Raw genomic sequence first — 21,961 nt, forward strand, 5'->3', positions numbered from 1 at the left:
AATTGAAAACAAGTTTCTTAAACATTATTCAAGAAAGTGTGTGTGTGTGGGGGGTTGTGGTTGTGTCAATTAATCAATCAATCAAGTAATTTATAAAGCGCGCTACTCACCCGTCAGGGTCTCAAGGTGCTGGGGGGGGGAGATACTGGTCGAATAGCTATGTCTTCAGGCGTTTCCTGAAAGACAGGAGGTCCTGGGTCTGGCGTAGGTGGAGTGGTAGGGTGTTCCAGGTCTTGGCGGCAAGGAGGTGAGAGAAGGATCTTCCTCCGGCGGTGTTGTGGCGAATGCGGGGGACGGAGGCGAGGGCGAGGCTGGCGGAGCTGTGTGTTGTATTCCAGTTTATATCTTTGCTCCACCTTTTTCAAGGGGAAAATTCAACCTGAAATGCTAACCTGTGACTCTTCTGTATGGGAACGATAGCAACATCATACGTTTCGTATGTGTAGGATCTTAGCGACGATAGTTAACAATCTCATGTGGTTTGCCCAAATAACCCCACATTACCGGGGCATTCATATAAAGAAAATGGGTGTAAGGTGGGAGCAAATTTTTCAGCAGATTGAATCAACGGTGAGAACTCAAATGAAACATCATGTACTTCGGTATATTTAGCACCAAGATAAATTAGAAACATTTTATTTGTGCAAGCTCAAGACCGTGTGCTCATGTTGCTCCTCGTTGGAATGAGGAAAACCTTATAACATCACAAAAACAAATATCATAAAAACTATAAACACTGTAGCATATGTACCACATAACTCCATATAATTCACCTTGGATAAACATGGAATATAAAAAAACTCCACACCGTTTCATAGCATTACAAAGACAAAACATATGTCAGTTTTTTAGGGATATGCTCCAGTCTTCCAATCAGTTTTTGTGGCTTATAAGCAATATATTAGCTTAAAGTCAGCACACGGAGATGGACCTTTAATCAGTACAGGCTTTGGGCACTTTTTCTGTCTGTTATTCACTGGCCTGTACGTTACATGATTTATATAAATGACACCCATTTTTTTAGGCCTCTCTAAATCAAATGTTGATGCGTTTTGGGCTCCTCAGGACAATTGGAAGAACGAAGACCTAAAAAGTATATTCACAGCATATATTAATTTTGATGCTTCTCAGTTTTAAAATTACGTCCATCCCAACAGTGCTGGGAAAACACCAAGGTTTCATGCAGTGCAACTAGTACTGCAAAGCAGTGCTTACTTTGTAAATAAAAGGTGCCGGTGCCCAAAGCCCTCCTCATAAACACACTGCTGCTGTAATTAAATGTGCGAGCACCGAATACTGAGGCGGCATAATCCTGAAGCCATCTCAGGCCTCTTCAATCCATATAAAGCTTCTCCCTGCCGCTTCAGCTCACCCTTGCAGCTTTCTACTTTCTCCCTTTGAGACGCTTTTTCGTTTTCCCCTTACTCCGTGTTTCCCATATGTGCCTTTTGCTCGCAGCAAATACTTGAGGCAGAAGAATAAGCCCCGGCCCTCAAAAATAAGTGCGGTGCTCAGCACAGGAAACAACAAGCACAAATTAAGCACTACTGCAAAGGAACATGCAGAGCTCATGTGCCTAAAAATGATCTTGTTTCATGTATAGCGCGATTATACCGAGCATGCCACACCAGGCATTAGACCATCAAGGGTTGAGGTCTTGCAGAGAGAAAACTCATGCCGAAAAGAAGGTGCCCGCCTCTAACGTATCGTGTGCCACCCCCTTCGGTACCACATAAAGGGAAATATGGACAGCTATGGGGGAAAATGATTACTTCAAGTCATAAAATGGTGGAAAATGCCACTCCCAATGGGGCTGCGGCAAAGGGCGCCGAGGTGGCCACCGTTTTAACCAGTTAGCTGTAACAAACAAAATACCATTATACCCAAGTACACAGTGTTTAATTTAAGTTCTCACCATTGATTCATTCTGCCCAAACATATGTTCCTACATTACACCCATTTTATTTTTTGTCCTTTATAGGATCTTAGGAAGGAAGCACAGTCTAGGTTCCATAGTGCAGACACCTACGGAACCTACATAGCATTACTTACTAAGGGTTGCTCACTGAAAACAACAAGCACTGGCAAAGCCAATGGGTCGGGCCTTAGAGACCTATTGGCTATGCTAATAGATTTTAGCTGTGCTGTAGAACATGGCTAAAGGCAATCAACGCAAAAAAAGGGATATAACGTTACTTTTGTTTATTTTGAGGGCATGCCTCCCACACAGGCATGCTCCTACAAAATTACGCAATCAATTTTTAGAAGTTGAAGCACGGGGTGCTGCGCAACAGGGAGGGGCAGGTTGGGCGGAAGCACTGTGGGGAGGGGGAAAGCAACAGTTGAGAGAGAAGGAGGGCGCGGGTGAGGGGAAGCAACACAGGGGGTGGGGCGAAGAAGCAAGGGAAGAGACAAGAGGGTGCAGGTGTGGAGAAACAACACGGAGGGCAGTGGTAGAAAAGACAAGCAACAGGCAATAGAGCAACTTGGAATGGACAAGGAAGAAACACACAGTCAAGTAAGCAATGGGGGAAGTACCGGGTTAGGAGGAGTAGCAAGAGAGAAGGAGAGCGCGGGTGGGGCAAAGCAACATGAAGGGCAGGGGTGAGAAGGAGAAAACCAGGGCAGAAAAGCAAAGTGAAGCAGGCAGAGTAGTACACGAGCTTGGAGGGGGAAAAGAGAAGCAGACCAGGGAGATAGATGGAAAACATAGACACTCTTGTGCAGTGTGTAAGACAAAACCAAAAAGTAGGGGGCAGATTTAAGAGCCCCTAGCGCCACCTTAGCGCCGCCATGGCATAATTTTTTTTACACTAAGGTGGCGCTAAAGTGCCATTTTCCCTGCCCCATATTTACAAAGTGGTGCAATGCATGCATTGTGCCACTTTGTAAACCCTTGTGCCACATTATGCCTGTGCCAGGCATAATGCATGCAAGAGGGGCGTTGCACAGTTAGGGGGACCAAAAAAATGGCACAAGGAAATCTTAGGGATTGCTTTACGCCATTTTTTCATCACTTTTAACGCCTGCTCAGAGTAGGCGTTAAAAGGGGGCATACCATTATTTATATTAGGTCCCTATGTACTCTGCAGGAGTAGCGCCAAAATGTTGGCAGTACTCCTGCAGAGTATATCAATAGCGTAAATAAAAATTATTCTATTGCCCTCTACCATGTGCCATGTGAGCCATATTTTAAATGCGGCGCACCTATAGTGGCGGTAGCGGGTGCCATGGGGTGCAAGAAAAGTGGCGCTGTGTGTGTGTGGGTGTGTGTGTGCGTGTGTGTGGGCGTGTGCTTGTTCTTATTGCATAATGTGTTCAAACCAGCTGAGAAAGAGCCTGCTAAGATCAATGGAGCTCTACTTTAAAACATCCAGTTATGTTTACCCATGCCTCCAGGGTTGGAAAGCTGAGACCCGTTGTGACTTTATACTTTTTATAGCTTATTTAACACCTATACTTGTAACAATTGAGCTGCAGTACAGTTCTGTGGGAGTCAGTATGCACCTTAGAGTAGTTTGCCTCATAAATTAACAACTCAAAGTTCATCCTGTAGTGAGATAGAAAATGTTAACTCATAAAGTGTAGTCTGATGCACGGATGAAGCAAGTTTTCTCGTTCATTGCAATACCATAAATAGACATTTTAACCTTGCACAAGTGAACAGCATAGGAAATAAAATGTACAATCTATTTCTTACTTTTATGTCAGCCTCACTGTGTTTTTGAGAAACCTGTTCATGTTTAGGAACCCTTTCGCATAGCTGCTAAGGTGTCAGATTGTTATGTGTGACATTTTCATAATTTCAGTGTAATTATGAGTGACATTTCAACGACTATGACTGACACTTTCTCGCAAGCAAAACAAGCTGATGAAGACGAGGAAACCATAGAAATGATAATATATCGAGAATCCTATATGACCCGTTGTACACCGACGCCACCCTGTGGCCCTTGATAAACACTAATCAGAACTTACCTTGCAAAGTGGGAAACTGGAACAAGGTGGTTTTACCGCACTTCAAGACATGGTTCTTTTACGTGACAATCTCAGGCATTACGGTACTAGTGGAAAATAGCCGGATATGCATTAATCTAACGCAAGATGCGTAACACATGGCAGGGCTGCTTTCCTGCTTGCTCGTTAAACAACTAGTAGATCTTTTGGGATGGGACTTTTGGGGAGTATGTAGTAAACAGTAGCAACTCTTTGCCCAAACAGCCCCACACAAAACAAAGAAGCACTTTCAATTATCATGTGGCTTCTTGCATTGAGTAAGACCGTCCTTCACTATAGCATGCTGTGGAGCCTCAGAGACAATGAAGGAGGGATTGACATCTGAAAGTTGCACTGCCAGAAAGCGGGCACCTATCACTTGGTATGCTATTCAGATGATCCCGGTGTTAGAAATGGGGTCTTTGGTTGGCAGTCAGGTTACCCCTTGTCCAAGCAAGGACCCTCACTCTAGTCAGGGTAAGTCACACACAATCCAAATTATCCTGTGACCACCCTCTGGTAGCTTGGCACTGAGCAGTCAGGCTTAACTTAGAAGGCAATGTGTAAAGTATCTGTGCAATAACTCATGCAATAACACAGTATAACCCACAAAAATACACCACACAGTGTTTAGAAAAATTTATAATATTTATCTGGTTTGGGGTTGTCTGAATGAAATGCACAAGGGAGCTGTCAAGTAACCCCAGCCAGACATGGATTGTAAGGCACAGAAGGATTTTAGTGCAGAGAAATGCTCACTTTCTAAAAGGGGCATTTCTAAAATAGTAATATTAAGTCCAACTTCACCAGTCAGCAGGATTTTGTATTACCATTCTGGCCATAGTAAATAGGACCTTGTGACTCCTTTCAGATCAGAATCTACCACTCAAACAGTATGAGGGTAGCCCTAATGTTAGCCTGTGAAGGGAGCAGGCCTCACATCAGTGTAAAACGAAGTTGGGAGTTCTACACTACCAGGACATATAAACTACACAGGTATATGTCCTGCCTTTTACCCACATAGCACCCTGCCTTACGGGTTATCTAGGGCCTACCTTAGGGGTGACTTACATGTAGAAAAGGGGGAGTTTAAGGCTTGGCAAGTACTTTTAAATGCCAAGTCGAAGTGGCAGTGAAACTGCACATACAGACCTTGCAATGGCAAGCCTGAGGCATGGTTAAGTGGCTACTTATGTGGGTGCCACAATCAGTGCTGCAGGCCCACTAGTAGCATTTAATCTACAGGCCTTGGCACATGTAGTGCACTTTACTGGGGACTTAAAAGTAGATTAAATAAGCCAATTGGTTATGAACAATTGTCACCATGTTTTAAGGGAGAGAGCATAGGCACTTTAGCACTGATTCGCAGTGGCAAAGTGTGCAGAGTCCTAAAACCAGCAAAAACAGTGTCCAAAAAGTGGAGGGAGGCAGGCAAAAAGTTAGAGGTGACCACCCTAAGGCTGTCAGGTCTAACAATCGGTAAAAGCGAAACCAATTTGTCAGGAGAATAATTGTACTAACACAATTGTACTGTTGAAAACGAAAATAAAACTGTTAAGAAAACAATTAGAGTACTGGAATGATTAGTCAGAAAACACAGATATTTAGCATTGTACTTGCTTGAATGCAGCTTTGCACAGAAGACTATAGTCACCACAGTGCTCAGGGAGGGTGAGCCATCCCTTGCTACGTGTTGGACTGGGATCCAAAATAGGACCAGGCACCCCGAAAATAGTTGTCCACATTTGAAGATTCCAGCCTTTCGTGAAACATTGAAGATTAATATTCAGGAGTTTATTTTTGCAAATATGTGTGGTAAATTAACAACTGTAAAGCTTACAGAGAGCAGTAACATTGGCCAAGACTAGAAACATTGCAGATTTGAAAACTGAATACCTACTTGCACAACAAAGTAGGAAACCCTGTCCCAGCCAATAATGTCCTGGACTATGAATGCCACAAAGATTTAGTCCAGAGCCAAACTGGGAACATTTACGTGAACCTGCCCTGGTCCTCCCCCAGGGGAGGTGAGTGGGGTTGAAAGGTAATCACATTGTCCTCTGGAGTTGGTGCTCTGGCCTTGCAATTATCCTGGCTTGGCAGGCTTACAGAAAACAAAGGCTGGGTAAGCTTGGGTGGCCTGCTTTCTGTCTGGGTCACTGAAAGCCTTGGTCTAGGCCAGAATTCCTTCGTCTTAGCCAGGGTAGGAGACGGCTGGGCCATCAGGAGTTGAATAAGTGTTCTGAAGCAGCAGTCAAGTGAAGCATGGTCTGTTCACCTCTGGGCTGGTTAAATCTTAGCTTAGTCCTCCTTCTGCGACTTTTGGAAAATATCCTGAAGGCAGTGGGTGCTGTAGAATCCACCTTGTTTTATCTACCTCGCCTGGCAAAAGTGGGCATGGAAATCTGGAAGTAGCAAGGACATCTTTAAATTATCACCCCCCTTTACTCCAGAACAGGGGGGCTGGGTGAGAAAGAGGTGAGGTTAGAGACTCGAGGCAGAAACACCGCAGGCCTACTCTTTTCAGAGCCATTGTAAGGACTTTTGGGGCTAAGGCAAGACCTAATTTGGGGACCCCTGTTCGGAACAGCTGTGATTTTTTTTAACTCATTTTCAACTAAAGTAGGCCCTCATGGTGTCAAAGAAACACTGAATTACAAGTTAACATTTTAGAAATGGTGACATGTAGTAACAGCCAAAAGCTGAAGCTGCCCAGCGTCTGCTAGCCAAATAGACCCAAAATAAAGCTTAGAAAAGCACTGATAAAGCCAGTGCACACTAATAAAACATATCCACACAATGTCTGAGATTGTTGCTTTCACTGCTAAACATTTGTAACCACAAATAAGTTCATCTTCATCATTGGCCCTCTGGGTAAAAATCAAAGCACTTCTCGGATGATTTTCACTGTTATATTAGGTGAAATAAAATAATTTTCTGATTAATTCTCGTTCCTTGTCTTGTCCCTCCATTCTTTCGCTAACTGGGTAGTGAGCTCCAGCTCTGCTCAGTAAACAAAATAGAAAGGTCACAAAGGTAATGGGAATGTCACAGTGAGATGTAATGTAAAGGAATAAAGGAGGTAGAAATAGAAATGATGTAGAGAGATAGGTGACATTAGGAGATACATTAAGGTGGAAAGATAATGCTGAGGTGGCCAGAAAGAAATGTATGAAGACGTAGAAAGATGTAGATTGAACAGGGGGGGGAAGAGTGATAGACAGTATTTTAAAGTGAGATAGACAGGTAGATATGTGGAGAGATAGAGATAGGGAGAATGAAATGTAAAGAGAGGGGTGGAGTATTAGAGAGATGAGGTAACTGTAATGAAGGAAGAGGGTTTAGTTAGAGAGAGCTAGAGGCGGTGAGCTGTAGAGGGACAGAGGCAAAAAGATGAGGTAGAAGCAAGGAGAAATGCAAGCTAGGGACACTGGAGCAGTGGCGAGAGGGGCAGATTAAGAGGTAGGGCACAGAAAGATAAGTTAGGTAAAGTGGGCAGTGAAGCAGAGATAAAGGTACATTGAGAACGAAGAATGTTAGAAAAAGAAATTCTTCGTACAAGAAAGAGGGGAAACAGAGGGCCAGGGGTGAGGTACGGAAAAAAAGGGGAGATTGAGACAAAAGAGCGAGTGTGAAGAAGAGCCCGAGAGCCAAAGCAGAGAGGTACTAGAAGAAAGAGCCGTAGAAGTTGCACTGACAGGTGGTCCAGAGAGAGCGATGACAGTGAGAGAGAGGAAAGGCAATGATAGTCTTAAAAGAGGGCTAGAGGTAGAGATAGAGGGTTAGTAATAAAAGAGTAAGGTTGTGAGAGAGTGGCGTAGAGTGAATATAGTAAAAAGAAGTGGAGAAGTGAGAGTGAAAAATGAGGGAAGTTTGGAGGTTGGCTAGTGCGAGTAAGAGAAATGTAAGGGGAGAGAGATGAGGTAGCGCATGAGATGTGAGGCAGGTAAAAAAGTGAGGAAGAGAGTGGGAGACAGAGAAGGGTTGAGAAAGGTGGAGACAGGTGAGACAGAGCTAGAGTGGTGAGATGAAATAGCTGAAGTTGAGGGAGAGGTAAAGTAGATGGGGAGATATACAGGATAGAGAGATGAAAATGACTGTGAGGTGTGGCAAGGGGTGAGGTAGAAATGGGTTATGGAGGAAGAGATGTGCAGGAAGGCATAGATGGTAGGAGTGAAAGAGGTAGAGACCAGTGGGAGACAGGGGGAGAGGTCACTTGAAAGGGGTGATGTTGACAGAAATGTGGTGGAAGGGCTTACACAGAAACTGACGGGTTCGTACATGGCAGTATAGAAATCAGTGGGGAGAGCGGGAAGAGAAGGAGTGAGGTATAAGAGCTGGGGGCAAGTAAGGGGAGAAATGTGAGACAAAAACAGGATCACAAGGGAAAGAGAGCTAGAGAGTAATACAAGAGGTGGCATAAAGGGCATCAGAGAGCGGGTAGCCCGATGCTAGCAGGGGTCTAGTGACCGGTGAGGGAGAGAGAAATGAGGCACAAAAAAGAAAGAGAGGAGGTGGCAAAAGCTGAAGTATAAAGAGAGAGGCACAGACAGAGTGGCAAGGTCAAAAGAGTGAGGTAGGATGAAGAGTAAGTTACAGAGAGTTAACAAAAAAGTAGAGGGATCAGCAGAGAAGGTGACTGCGGACAGTGAGACACACTAGAGCGAGTGATGGGAGAGGAGAGAAAGGGAGGTAGACAGAAAGACAGAAAGTGGTGAGACATGGGTAGGAAGAGCTAGGGAGACAGAGATTGTTATAACAAGTCAGAGGCACGAAAAGAGAGCAGGAGATAACTTTATGGGGGCGTTTGGGGGTTGCAGGCGTTTGCAGATGCCCAAATCGCAGTCTTCTTGAAAAGTCTCTGGCTGGCTGGAGAGAGGGGAATGCGGCTGAGCCGTAGGTAGGTGAGGCGGGTAATGTGAATGTCCCTTACTGCTGGGGATGGTATGGGAACCACAAAAATCACCCAACATTATTAAAAGCAATTCAGATATTGTCCCATGAAAGTATTACCAGTGTGTTTTCAAGTGCTGTTGCTGTCCTATTAAAAGCCCCTTTAAAGCGGCGCTACTTAGTGGCCAGTGGCGCTACTTAGAATTGACAGTAGGTATTGAACATATTATAAATGCCCTAGTGCGTTCCAAAGGTGGGGAAGCGGGTGTTTAGCTTGATTCACTGCTGAGTTCTAATCTAGGGCATAAGCAGCAGAGAGTGTAGAGGCCTTGTGAACAGCCCCACGAAGGTGCCAAGGGTATGTTGACTATTTTACTAGTAATGAGCTTCAGCGAGAGGGCTCGGTGAGGTGTGACTGCTGCTAACATCTGCTGTGACCTGCTGGTGAAGTGTTGTAATAAAGCAAAAGTGTATTAGCCTTCAGAGGTAGAACTCCTGAGTACTTTTAGACTGGATACAAATGACACTTTATTTATAGACAGTGTATAGAAAAATTGAAGGTGAAGCGCTATATTAAATCACTCGTCCATCCTCTACTAATACAAACTAAAGATAATCAGGTAAGCAGCAGGGTTTGCATCACAGAAAATTATGGCACACCACTTGCATACCCCAGGAAGCACAGCCAGTGATGGGCAGAGCCTCCTTCCCTTATCTGTCACACGCCTTCTTTTATGCACATGCACACTATAAATTCTCCACTCACAAACCGTTATCTCTCTACTTCTCATCTTTCTGCTATTCACCATCTTTCATCTCTCGAGCACTCTTCCATTAACTTCTGTTATTCGCGCTGAAAATTTCTCTTGCCCTCTCCATTTACCATAGTTGTACTCTCTCCATTCAGCGCTTTCTCCTTATCCTCGCTCTTTGTGTAGCCCGCAATGACCACAAAGGCGGCAGGTTTGGCAAACGCTATCCCACTTGTAGTGAAGGAGAGAAAGATGGAGGAAAGAGTTCATAGACATATTCATGCTCCTAGAAATACAGCTGGAAGGCTTAGATTTCACTGCATGCAATAAAAAGGAATATAATAGATAGGAAAGGAAGAGAGTTAGGAAGGAAAGGAATTTTGATAATTGGCTGGATGCATTTAGGATTATGGCATGTCATAGTAGAGAAATTTTGCTGCTGCGCGGGGGACCTCTGGCTATATGAGTCCAAGATACATGAGGCTCATCAACATTTCCCAGGAGACGCCGGGTTGGAATATGAGAAGAGTTTCAGGTTAAAAATGCAAGCCCACCCCGAGATGGAGTGGAATGAAGAAGATGTGTCTAGTTATATACATAAATGTTAGTTGCCAAAGAGGTCAGATCGTGGGATGGAAAGGGGGAGCAATCTTTTTGGAACACATATTACAGGGGAAAGCAAGAGCAGTTTAAGAGATTACACAAGTTCAAAAAAGACATAGCGGGAAAGGGCTTGGGGATACGGGTCCACCAGTAATACACTGGAAATATGACGTGGATCCAGGCATGTGGGGAGCGGGTTGGAAGTTTAGGCACATCTATTACACTTGCAGTGGAGATGTCCCAGTGGCAGGTTGCAAGCAGAGTAAGCACCTGTCAGACAAAAGGGGGAGAAAGAAAAAACATTAGGAAGGGTGGGGCACCGCAGGGGGAGCCCAAGAATTGGGCAGGTTTTCGGCTAGCCAAATCCACCATCAATACACAAATGTTCAGGAGGTTAGCCAATAGGTACTACAATAAGGAGGATGTAGAGTTATGGACAAAAGGTTTTGAGGAAGGTTTTGTGATACCATTTACAGGCCAAACGTCAGGGGTTGGAGGCAGGAACCTAAAGTCTGCTGAAGAACACCCAGAGGTGGTTCAAAAGAAAATCGAGAAAGAGAAAAATCTGGGCCGCATAGTGGGTCCACACCCCACTAACCCCCCCTCCGCTCCAAGGACTTAGGCGGTCATTCCGACCCTGGCGGTCATGGACCGCCAGGGCCGGGGACCGCGGGAGCACCGCCAACAGGCTGGCGGTGCTCCCAAGGGCCACGGTCAGAAACGGAAAACCGGCGGTGTACCGCCGGTTTTCCGCTGCCCTGGGGAATCCTCCATGGCGGCGCAGCTTGCTGCGCCGCCATGGGGATTCCGACCCCCATACCGCCATCCTGTTCCTGGCGGCTTTGGCCGCCAGGAACAGGATGGCGGTATGGGGTGTCCTGGGGCCCCTGGGGGCCCCTGCAGTGCCCATGCCAAAGGCATGGGCACTGCAGGGGCCCCCGTAACAGGGCCCCACTGAGAATTTCAGTGTCTGCATAGCAGACACTGAAATTCGCGACGGGTGCAACTGCACCCGTCGCACCCTTTCCACTCCGCCGGCTTAATTCGGCGCCGGCATCCTCGTGGAAAGGGGTTTCCCGCTGGGCGGGCGGGCGGCCTTCTGGCGGTTGCCCGCCCGCCCAGCGGGAAACACAGAATAACCGCGGCGGTCTTCTGACCGCGCAGCGGTATTCTGGCGGCTCCCGCCGGCACCGCGGTTACCGCGGCCGGCGGGAGTCAGAATGACCCCCTTAATCTTTTTTCTCCTAGGGGTGGTCCCCAAAAAAGAGGCAGGCCAATACAGACTTATACACCACCTATCATTTCCAGAAGGGGTCATTAATGAAGGGATCAATCCTGTATCATGTTCAGTGGGGTACGTCACAGTAGAATACACCATTGACATGGTAAAAGCGGGAGGCAGGGGAGCACTGATGGCGAAGGCAGACATTGAGTCGACCTTTCACCTCCTACTGGTACATCAAGAGAGCTTCCACTTGCTGGGTTTTCAGCACAAGGGGGAAGTATACTTTGACAAGGCCAGGCCAATGGGCTGTTCCATATCCTGTGTGTATTTTGAATGGTTCAGCTCGTTCCTGGAGTGAGCACAGGCGGCACCTGCTTGGCGGGAAAATACACTACCTGGACGAATTCCTGTTTGTAGGTAAAGCAAGGACAGGGGAATGTGCAAGCACCTTGAGGGCTTTCAAAGATCTAGCGAAGGAACTGGGGGTTCCTTTAGCGGAAGAAAAGACAGGAGGACTGCCACAGCCCTAGTGTTTCTGGGCATCAAATTAGACTCAGTGACGGGGACATCCAGGTTACCGGAGAACAAGGTCTCAGAACTTAGGGAGGAAATCAGGGCATTATGCAGCAGAGAAAAGGCAACCCTTAAGGAGCTGCAGAGAATGATTGGTAAACTGAACTTTGCAGCAAGGATTATACCAGCTGGAAGGGTGTTTGCAAGGCGCTTGAGCAGATTAACAGCAGATATACGCGAGAAACACCATGACGTCAGGTTAGGGGCTAGGGTCAAGAAGGACCTGGCTATGTGGGATGCTTTTCTGGCACATTTCAATGGACTCCTTATCTGGAAAAAGGGATAGGTAACGGCCAAAGAAATAGCCCTGTTCACAGATGCGACAGGCAGCTGCAGGTTTGGGGAGATTCTGGACAAGGAGTGGTGTTCAGGGGAATGGCCAAGCAGGTGGCACAAGTTGGGGATTGCAGGCAACATCACATTTCTAAGCTGTTTCCCGTAGTAGTTGCCCTAACAGTCTAGAGTAATAAACTATGTGACATGAAAATCACACTATGGTCTGACAATCAGGGAGTAGTTTTGGCCATTAACAGAGGAACAGCAACTAGCAATCTTGTATGTTGTTAAATAAATAACTGCAGCCTTTTTTATATTCCACAAAATGATGGCAGCACATTTGATCATTTACCGTTTATTTGGTAAGGTGCAAATATCATGGGTATATTGGAAGGGGACTGGAGTGATCTAGGTGTGGGACTTATTGTCTGTCCTAAGCTTGCCCAAGACAGCTTCATACACTAATGTTTCGGCTAGCAGTAACTGCTGAGGCTGCTGCCAGACCGCCTCCCTACCCCCAAAGCCCGCTGTTTGATTGCCCGGCTTTCCAATCCGACCCTGCTTGATACACAAGAGTACAACTGAAAGCAATTTTAAAGTGACTATTTGGTTTGTCTACGGCCATTTGACAAAAATATGTTAACTAGCACTAGAGGGAAATGAACACTTAAAGAGGAAACAAAGCAAGCACTGTCACATACAGGATCGCTGTAGCACTGGTGGCGCCCTGTGCGGCAATGTTTTTTGCCCCTCCCCCCTCAAATTCCTGCACTACCACCCGGCAAAAGTGCCCCTCATCTCTCCCTAGCCACTCTCGCACATACATTTCATTTGTTTTAAATTTCTAGTAAAGGCTGGCTTTACTAATCCACTCAGCTATCCACTAAAAAGAACAGATCTTTTCTTAGCAGCAGGCATATTAACCTTCTGCACTACTTTATGGCGAGTCAAAACTGACACTGGGCAAAACTCTGATTTCTCTCTCTGTCAGGAACATTAATCACAAGAGTTATCTTGACATTTTTATTGTTGCCTTGCAGCTGAACGCACATGGAGCTTTGCCTCAGGTGCTTTTAAATTGTAAGTTATTGATGAACAGTGCCTCTCACCCTGAGGTCAAGGCCTCCCTCCAGGTCAGCGTCCAGTGCGGCTGCACCAGTTGCACCCCCCTAAAACCATCCCTGGTCACAGGTGATACATATAAAGTACGGACTAGGCCTCTTAAGACTTCATTGCAGGCTAGTGGGCACCCAGTAACAGCGGTGCTCCTCTGATCACCTCAGTAAGAGCGAAAGAATGACAAGAGCTGAAAACTAACAGTAACAATCTGATGCATTGTAAGCATCCACAAACCATAGGTTTAGGGCGACAGACCACATTTTGATAACCAAAAACCGTGCCGTGCCACAAACATATAGAAGAAGGAATATAACTTTGGAGGTCAGAATGATTAATTGACAGTGACCACTAACATACAATAAACCACGACAAGGAAGCACTAAGGTCAAATTAAATTCACCTTTTACACCAAGCATAATTTGTGTTCCTTCAATTGTTTTCTGGTAAGAGCTGGTATATAATCCCGCACATGAAGTCTTCACTGTCTCTCTGTGCTGAGTCGACCCTCCTTGAAAACCAGGACTTGGGCTCAAATTACAGAAAGTTGCCTGAACAGATGTTGAACACGCATTAGCAATGCCAACATTTCTGGTTTTAAAGGAATGTTGGATGGTAATGTGATGCATTACAAGTAAATGGCATGGGAATGGATATGTATGTGTGTGGAAGCAAAGAACTATTGAATAATATTAGTGTAGGTTAATGGTCTGGGGACTTTTGCACTGTCAAGCCAGACCTAAAACTCCATGTAGGTTAACAGCGCCCTCCTTTCACCTGTGCTGCTGCCAGAGAAAAAAACATGCATTTTCTCGTTTCCCATACACTTTAGTGGCATTCCAGTGTCATGTGTGTGCCCCTGACAGTTGAAGCTTAGGCAGCTGGATAACCAAAATGCTCACAGTTGTGAGGGCAAGCACTATTTTTGTGGAAGCACACAACTTCTGCCCTATTAAAATATGTACTCCTGGCTTCCAACGTGGGTGGAGGCAAGGCCCCTCCCTAGTAACACTTACAAAATTGTCTGGCGACAGCTACGCTGCCAAGCCAGACCATAAAAACAGGTACTGTCCCGGCAAATCCAGAACATTTGGCAACCCCGCTCTGCTTGACCATCTGTTCTATTCTGGAATGAATGTGTTCTGGAATCCTGGGGTGAGGTGGAGCAACGACTGTTGCAGAGAGACACCGCGCCGAGGAGGACAGACTGTCTTGTGGTTTGACAGCTTTACAGAAGTCAAGGCCCAAACTTTGATTTCTACTACCCCTGATGATCACCACATATTTGTACTGTTATGCACTTTGTTTGATATCAATTTTGAACATATAAGTTGCTATATTGGTGTGTAAGTAAGTCTGGGTTACGGAGTAGTAAAAATGCAAAATGTTACAGCACCTCCATTTTTCCTATCTTCTCTGGGTGAATCTCCCATTAAATGGTCAAAATGGAAGAGGATTTTTGAGAGGTATGCCAAAGTTTGCGGTAGTTCACTAAGTGCCGAACGACGTATAGCTTTATTGCTTCACTGTTTAGGATCTGAGGGTCAAGAAATATTTGATCATCCTCCCGATATTCCAGACAGTGAAGCAATAAATCTTAATGAATTTGAAATTTGCATACGGAAATTAGATAGCCACTATCTTCCTAAAGTCAGTACTATATTAGAACGTTATTATTTTGGTAAAAGACTACAAAGGGAGGGTGAATCAGTTGAAATCTATGTTACAGATCTCAGACGTCTCTCTTCCTCATGTAAATTTGGCTCGCTCACAGATGAGAGAATAAGGGACCAATTCATGTTGGGTTGTAACACTGAAAAGGTTCGGGAATAACTTTGGCTTAAAGATGAACCCTCCTTGGATGATGTTCTGACAGTTGCAAAATGGATCGAACACACTTTAAAGTGCGTGGATGTGATTAAGAAAGTTTCCTCCAGTGTAGTATCCCCTGGGGTGGTTTGTTCGGTAACAGAGAATAGTAAAAAAAACTTCAATACACAAAAGAAAATGTTAGAATCTTCCTCTAAGGTGAGAGACAAACAATGATTTCGATGTGATAAACTGGGTCACTTTTCTAACAATAAGAAATGTTCAGCTCTCAAATCAATATGCTCATTTTGTAAGAAGCAAGGACATTTCTCTTCTGTCTGTAGGTTACATAAAGCCAAATCAAATGTATATGAGGTTCACACTGATACTGATGAAAACCTAGATTCCAAAGATTTTGATTGTGGTCAAATTGTCCGTCAGGTAGGTAAGAATAGAGGTCCCTTGATTTTATTGTAGTGGAAGGAATGCAGACACAAGTTTTGTTTGATTCTGGGGCCAAAATCACCATTGTCTCCTGTGATTGTTTCTCTTGCTGTCTTAAAGGAAAGGTCACCATGTTTAAACCTGATATCAAACCTTGTGCCTGTGGGGGTGAAATTATCCCACTACATGGTTACTTCATAGGTCTAATCGAATATAAAGGCCATTTTACATCAGGCAAGATCTATGTCTCTAAAAAGGGTGACAGTATCATTAGCTGGTGGCACCAGAAAGACCTTGGTGTCATGTTGGACCCCAATAGTGCTGATCCCATTATTTTGAGAGACATCTGCCATGTTGAATCTGTGTCACATCAGAACTCTGATTTGGTGCTTCATTAAGCCTTGGCTCAAGAATTTCCGAGTGTTTTCATAAATGAGTTGGGTTGCTTAAAAGGTTATCGCCATGACATTAAACTTGCTCCAGATTCCATTCCCTTCTGCAGCAAAGTCAGGGATGTTCCAGTTAGTGCCAGAGAAGAGATGCTGAGCGAATTAAATAAACTAAAGTCACAAGGCATCATTGAGGAGGTTGAAGGCACTTCTTGGTTGGCCCCAGTAGTTATAGTTAAGAAATCCAATGGATCTATTAGGTTATGTGTCGACCTCAGACAGTTAAACAAACATGTGATTGTAGACAGGTATCCCTTACCGAACATTGGTCAATTGTTAATGATGATAGGGGATGCTAAGGTGTTTAGCACTATTGATCTGGCTTCGGCCTATCATCAAATCCAACTCACTGAAGGTTCCATGGATCTCACAGCCTTCATAACACCTTATGGCACTTTTAGATATACCAGACTTTCATTTGGGCTGATCTCAGCTGCGTCCGTATTCCAGAGGGTTATAGAGAAAATCCTGAGAGGTTTAGAAGGGGTTTGTCTTTACCAGGATGATGTCCTTGTGTATGGGAAAGACCATGCCGAACATTACGATAGAGTCAAGCAAGTCCTAAGAAGGTTAGACGATCACAATCTAACAGTCAAAATGGAAAAATGCAAATTTGGTACCAACACGATTGAATACTTAGGTCACACCATAACAGGTGAAGGGTTTGCCCCCAAAGCTGATCTTGTTAACACGATTCAAGCAATGATATCTCCTTCCACAAAAGAAGAGCTTTTGAGGTTTTTAGGAATGGTTGAATATTACCATAAATTAATTAAGAATGTTGGCGAAATCACCTATAATATAAGAGGCCTTCTAAGAAAAGGTGTGGATTTTGAATGGAGTGAAGTGTGTGAAAAAGAATTTAACTTGATCAAAGAGAAATGATCTTTGGCTCCATGTCTCAGAAACTTTGATCCTACCAAGAGCTCCATTATCACAACTAGCCAGTCTAAACGGGTTGGGAGCAGTGTTGCAACCGGGAGGATGTAATCCTCAGAATACTATTATATTTTTGTCGAGGAGTCTAAAGGGTGCTGAAAGCAAGTATTCGGTGATAGAGAGGGAAGCACTGGCAGTCCACCTGGGCCATAAAAAACTGAGAAGCTTGTTGTGGGGATCCACATTCGTTGTCAGGACAGACCATAAACCTTTGTGTGAAGTCTTCAATAAGAAAGGGGTAGATTTCATTTCCTCTAGAATATCCAAGTGGGTGATTGATCTCCAAGAATTCAACTTTGAGGTGAAATTAATTCCTGGTGTTGAGAATGTTATAGCAGACACCTAATCCAGATTAGTTTCTGAAGACTCCTCAGATTCTCTTAAGGATGGAATTTGCTAGGAAGGACTAGATTTTGTTTGTGAGGTCAATCAGGCGGCGATTTCGGAAGAGAGATGGCATCATGAATTAGAAGGTGATTCTACCCTACAAAAAGTAATCATTCTCATCATAGTTGGTTGGAAACACAAACAGCAAGGTGGAGACATGTGCAAGGAGTATTGGCTTATAAAAGACCAGTTAGCAACCAGAGATGGGTTACTGCTGCAGGGTACTAGACTAGTACCCCCAACCAAATTGAGAAAAGAGCTATTAGATTTAGCTCATGAGGGACTCTCTGGGATTTCAAAGACGAAAGAAATATTGAGGTCTAGTTACTGGTGGCCTGGCTTAAATATCCAAGTTGAACGGATGGTGACAGAATGTGTACAGTGTTCAGTGAGTGAGAAAAGTATGAAGCAAAGAGTTCAACCCCTGGTGTTGAGAAATCGCCCTGAAAAGCCGTGGAAGGATATTGCCTTAGACATAGTTGGTCCTGCACATGGGGGTGGTCAGCAAATCTATATCATAGTTGTGATTGACATGTTCTCTCGTTGGCCAGAATTTTTTTTCTCTAACGGTATTGAAACTGTGTGTGTGATAAACTTTCTCAAAGATCTATTTTTAATTGAGGGCTTACCTGAAACTCTCCTTACAGACAACGGTGTTCAACTAGTTTCCAGGGAGATGGAAGACTTCCTCCAGTTGTGTGGGATTAAGCACAAAAAATGCACCTTATACCATCCAGAGGCCAATGGTATGGTTGAGAGGTTCAATAGGACATTGAAAGAAACCATAGCATTAGCCAAGAATGACAACAAGAACTGGAAAGAGGAAGTAGTTAAGAGAGTTGGAATATATAGATTGACGCCACACACGACCACAGGAGTATCTCCGTTTGTTTTGTTTCACGGGAGATGTCCCAACACTGTATTAGAACCAGGTTGGGTAAACAAATTATTGGATAATGCAGTTCGGGTTAATAAAGATGGTTATATAAAGGAGAGAGAACTATCCAAGGTGAAGAAAAGCAAAATCCGTTTTGATCGTAATCATGCGGTCAAGGTGACCAAAGTAAAAGTCGGGGATTTGGTCATGATAAAATGCCCTGGCATGTCTATTGCTGGTTGTAAATTGTCCAAGCCCTTGAGAGTCATCAAGATATTCACCAATGCTGTCAAAACCTGTAATCATCGGGTATGGAATCTAAATAGAGTTGTCCTCTATAAGGGTAGAGTGATACAGGAATATCAAGATGATTATGAAAACTCTATCAAGGCTGGAGACAATTCTAGAGACAGTGAGTTAATTGGAAACTCGACCAAAGTTGGAGACAATTCTAGAGGCAGTGAAACATTTCTGAGGAAGTCTACTAGGAAAACACAGAGCCCTGCCTATCTTGAGGATTCTGTATAATTGTTTTTTCCAATGGTTGTTTCCTTCATGTTCTTTAGGTTAGCTTTCTCACAGTTTATTTTACACACTTTATTATATTCATTCTTTGTTGATGTACAGGAGAGGATGTGTTGTATTTTGGAATGAATGTGTTCTGGAATCCTGGGGTGAGGTGGAGCAACGGCAGTTGCAGAGAGTCACCGTGCCAAGGAGGACAGACTGTCTTGTGTTTGGGCCGTTTTATGCAGAACTTGTCTATTATTAAATAAAATACTCTCTGAAGAAGCGGATTTTGTTTACCTTTATAACACCATCCCTCTTAAAAACCTGGGCATTGGCAAATATGTAACTGTCTTCGGTTTCCTAGTGAGGACTGATGAAGGATTGCATATGTTAACTTATTCCTCTCTTACCTAAGTCTACTTAAGCTTTTAATATTTTCAACATTATTTACGTTCGTACATTGACATCATCATGCTTTGGCTTCATAAAATATGAAAGGCATAATCACAATAAACTAGGACTAGAATTATGCTGGGATGGACAACATCATAAAATGCACGCAAACCATACTTCATGAATTATCACCATAAAACATGACCCATCATTGTAGCATGTGAATTGCATTCTTGTTCATAGTATATCAATAAATGCCACTGCTGTGCAATGGATCCCCACAATAAGGTCAGAATTACTGCCACACTGACAGAACCCTTTGTGCCATGGATGTGCAAAACATGTCACCATCACTATGCCACAGTGCCACATTATGCCACAGTGAACGCTAAGCTAAGGTTGAGTATTGCTTTATACGAAATGCCCCCAATATGGCTAAAATGACCACCATACTGCGAGGACTGCCATTACGTAATGACTAAGTACCATCGTGCCATGGATGCACACAATATGGCGGGAATGACCACCATTCTGCCAGGACCAGCATTCTGCCATAGATAGCACCATCATAACATGAATACCAACACTATGCCAAAAATCACCACTGTATGCCATTGCAAGAATGGATGACCACAAGCTGCCAAGAATAACCACTGATGTGCCAGGATCATCAGCGGGGGCTATCGGGTGTCCTTGGCTAGCCAGTAGAGAAGAATCACCTGACCGGTGGAAGAACCTCTGCGAGGATTCCCATTTTAGGTCTGGCGTAAGGCAAAACATTTTGATTTTACAAAAAATATATGTAAAAATACTTACTTGTAGGACATTAAGCCAACCCTCTTCATCTGTTGGACTATTTTTGTGCAATTCACATTTTTCTTCCACCCATCTTAGCATATTGCATGGGTCAATTGGTAAGCCCCTTCAGCCATCAGCTAACTTCACAGTGAGTGAGTACATTCTGCCCTTTCACAAGAAACACTTCCACACACTAATAATCCAGGCCCCCTGATATACCTCCGTAAAATTGTTGTCCAGAGATTTTCATTTTTAATTTGTTTTTTTTTTATTAATAGAGAAGTAATTAAGCTTAGGTAGACATTGCTGATCCGAGCCAAATTTTTCTGGACAACATTTTTAAAAATGGCAGAAGTGCTGCAGTGATGATGTCATATTTCAGAAAGCATTAAACCTATATGCTTCATTTTTGTGTCAAAACATAGGTTTTGGGGGTCAAGAAGTCTTATAGAGACAGAAAATAACTCCCTAAAGCAACCGGTTCGCCAATTTTTAAAATGCATGTAGGATCCCACCTCGCCCCAAAGGGTTTGGATGTCAGGGCAGTCAGAGTATGTGCACGATTCTGCATGTTCGCAATGCCACCAATTAGTGTGGTTCAGCAACCCAGCTGCCTTGAGTTTCCTAGGCATCCAGTGCCATTCATGTAACATTTTAAAGAGGCAGAATGTCATTCTGGCTTCTCTCGCACTGCAGTTCATGTTGTCCAGTATCTCAGTCCAGAACTCTGTCTCATAATCCAACTGGAGGTGCTCTTGCCATTTGGTGTGCAGTTTCTCTACCTGTGGTTGAGAGTATAGGTGTTGTATCAGGAGGTTATAGAGACCCAACATCACACCCATCAATTGCCCTTAAGTGTTAAGATAGTTAAGCATAGATGGTGGGATGATCCAGGGCTGGGTGCCCAGCCTGCGAGTGAGGCAGTGTCATGGCTATATGTATTTCCATCGCTAGTGGAGGAGCAGACGGAGTTTCTTGTGGAGTGGGGTTTGAGTGCCCCCCTGAGCTATTACATGATTCAGGGAGAGCATCCCCATCTCACGTTAAAGGACCCAGTTGAGCATTTTACCTCTATGTGAATCCTGGCATTGCAGCATATTGATAGCTTATCGTGAAGTTTGGCATACAATGAAAGGAGCCTATGGGCTTCTGCCCATGTTTTGGTCATGGCCTGGATCATAGGGTTCTTGTATTCAGGAGTATATAGAATGAGTGTAGCCCTGGCAGGATTTCCATTGTGCTGTTCTCAATTGCAACTCACAATGGGAGGTCTTAAGCATGCAGCCGCATACAGGCAAGTAGTACCATATGCAGGGCGGTACAGTGGTGTTCGAACCTGTGAGCAATGAGTTTGCCATTTGCCAGCTTTGGTTTTGCCTTTCCCCAAATGAAAACCTTGATTCCTTTGACAACTGACCTTAAAATCCTTAGGGACGTTAACAGTGGAAGTATTCCCAGCATGTCGGTGAATCGCAGGATTGTCACCATTTTCACCGCTTGCTTACTACACTATAGCAACAGGTTTAACTCCGACCACTTGTCATAATCAAGTGTTGCACTCTCCATGATCGGTTCAATGTTATCCCACACCATGTGTTCTAAATCCTGACTGGCATAAATTCCCAGGTACTTGAGGTGTGACACCTTCCACTGGAATGGATGACCATTTATGGCTGCTCTGATCATCATTCTTGAGAGCGGTAGGGCCTCACTCTTCACCCAATTGACCTTTACCTGGCAATTGCTGCAAAGGAAGAGATGACATCCAGCACTGAAAGAAGGGAAGACGGGAATGTGGAGAGCGTGAGAAGCATAACATCCACACAGAGATATATTGTTGTTGGACCCCCAGACATCCCTGTTGCATCATCCTAAACCTCCACAGTTGACCTGTGCCAAGGGAGAATCTAAGACCCCGCAG

The sequence above is a fragment of the Pleurodeles waltl genome, chromosome 6 (assembly GCF_031143425.1).
Source record: "Pleurodeles waltl isolate 20211129_DDA chromosome 6, aPleWal1.hap1.20221129, whole genome shotgun sequence".
Lineage (NCBI taxonomy): Eukaryota > Metazoa > Chordata > Amphibia > Caudata > Salamandridae > Pleurodeles > Pleurodeles waltl.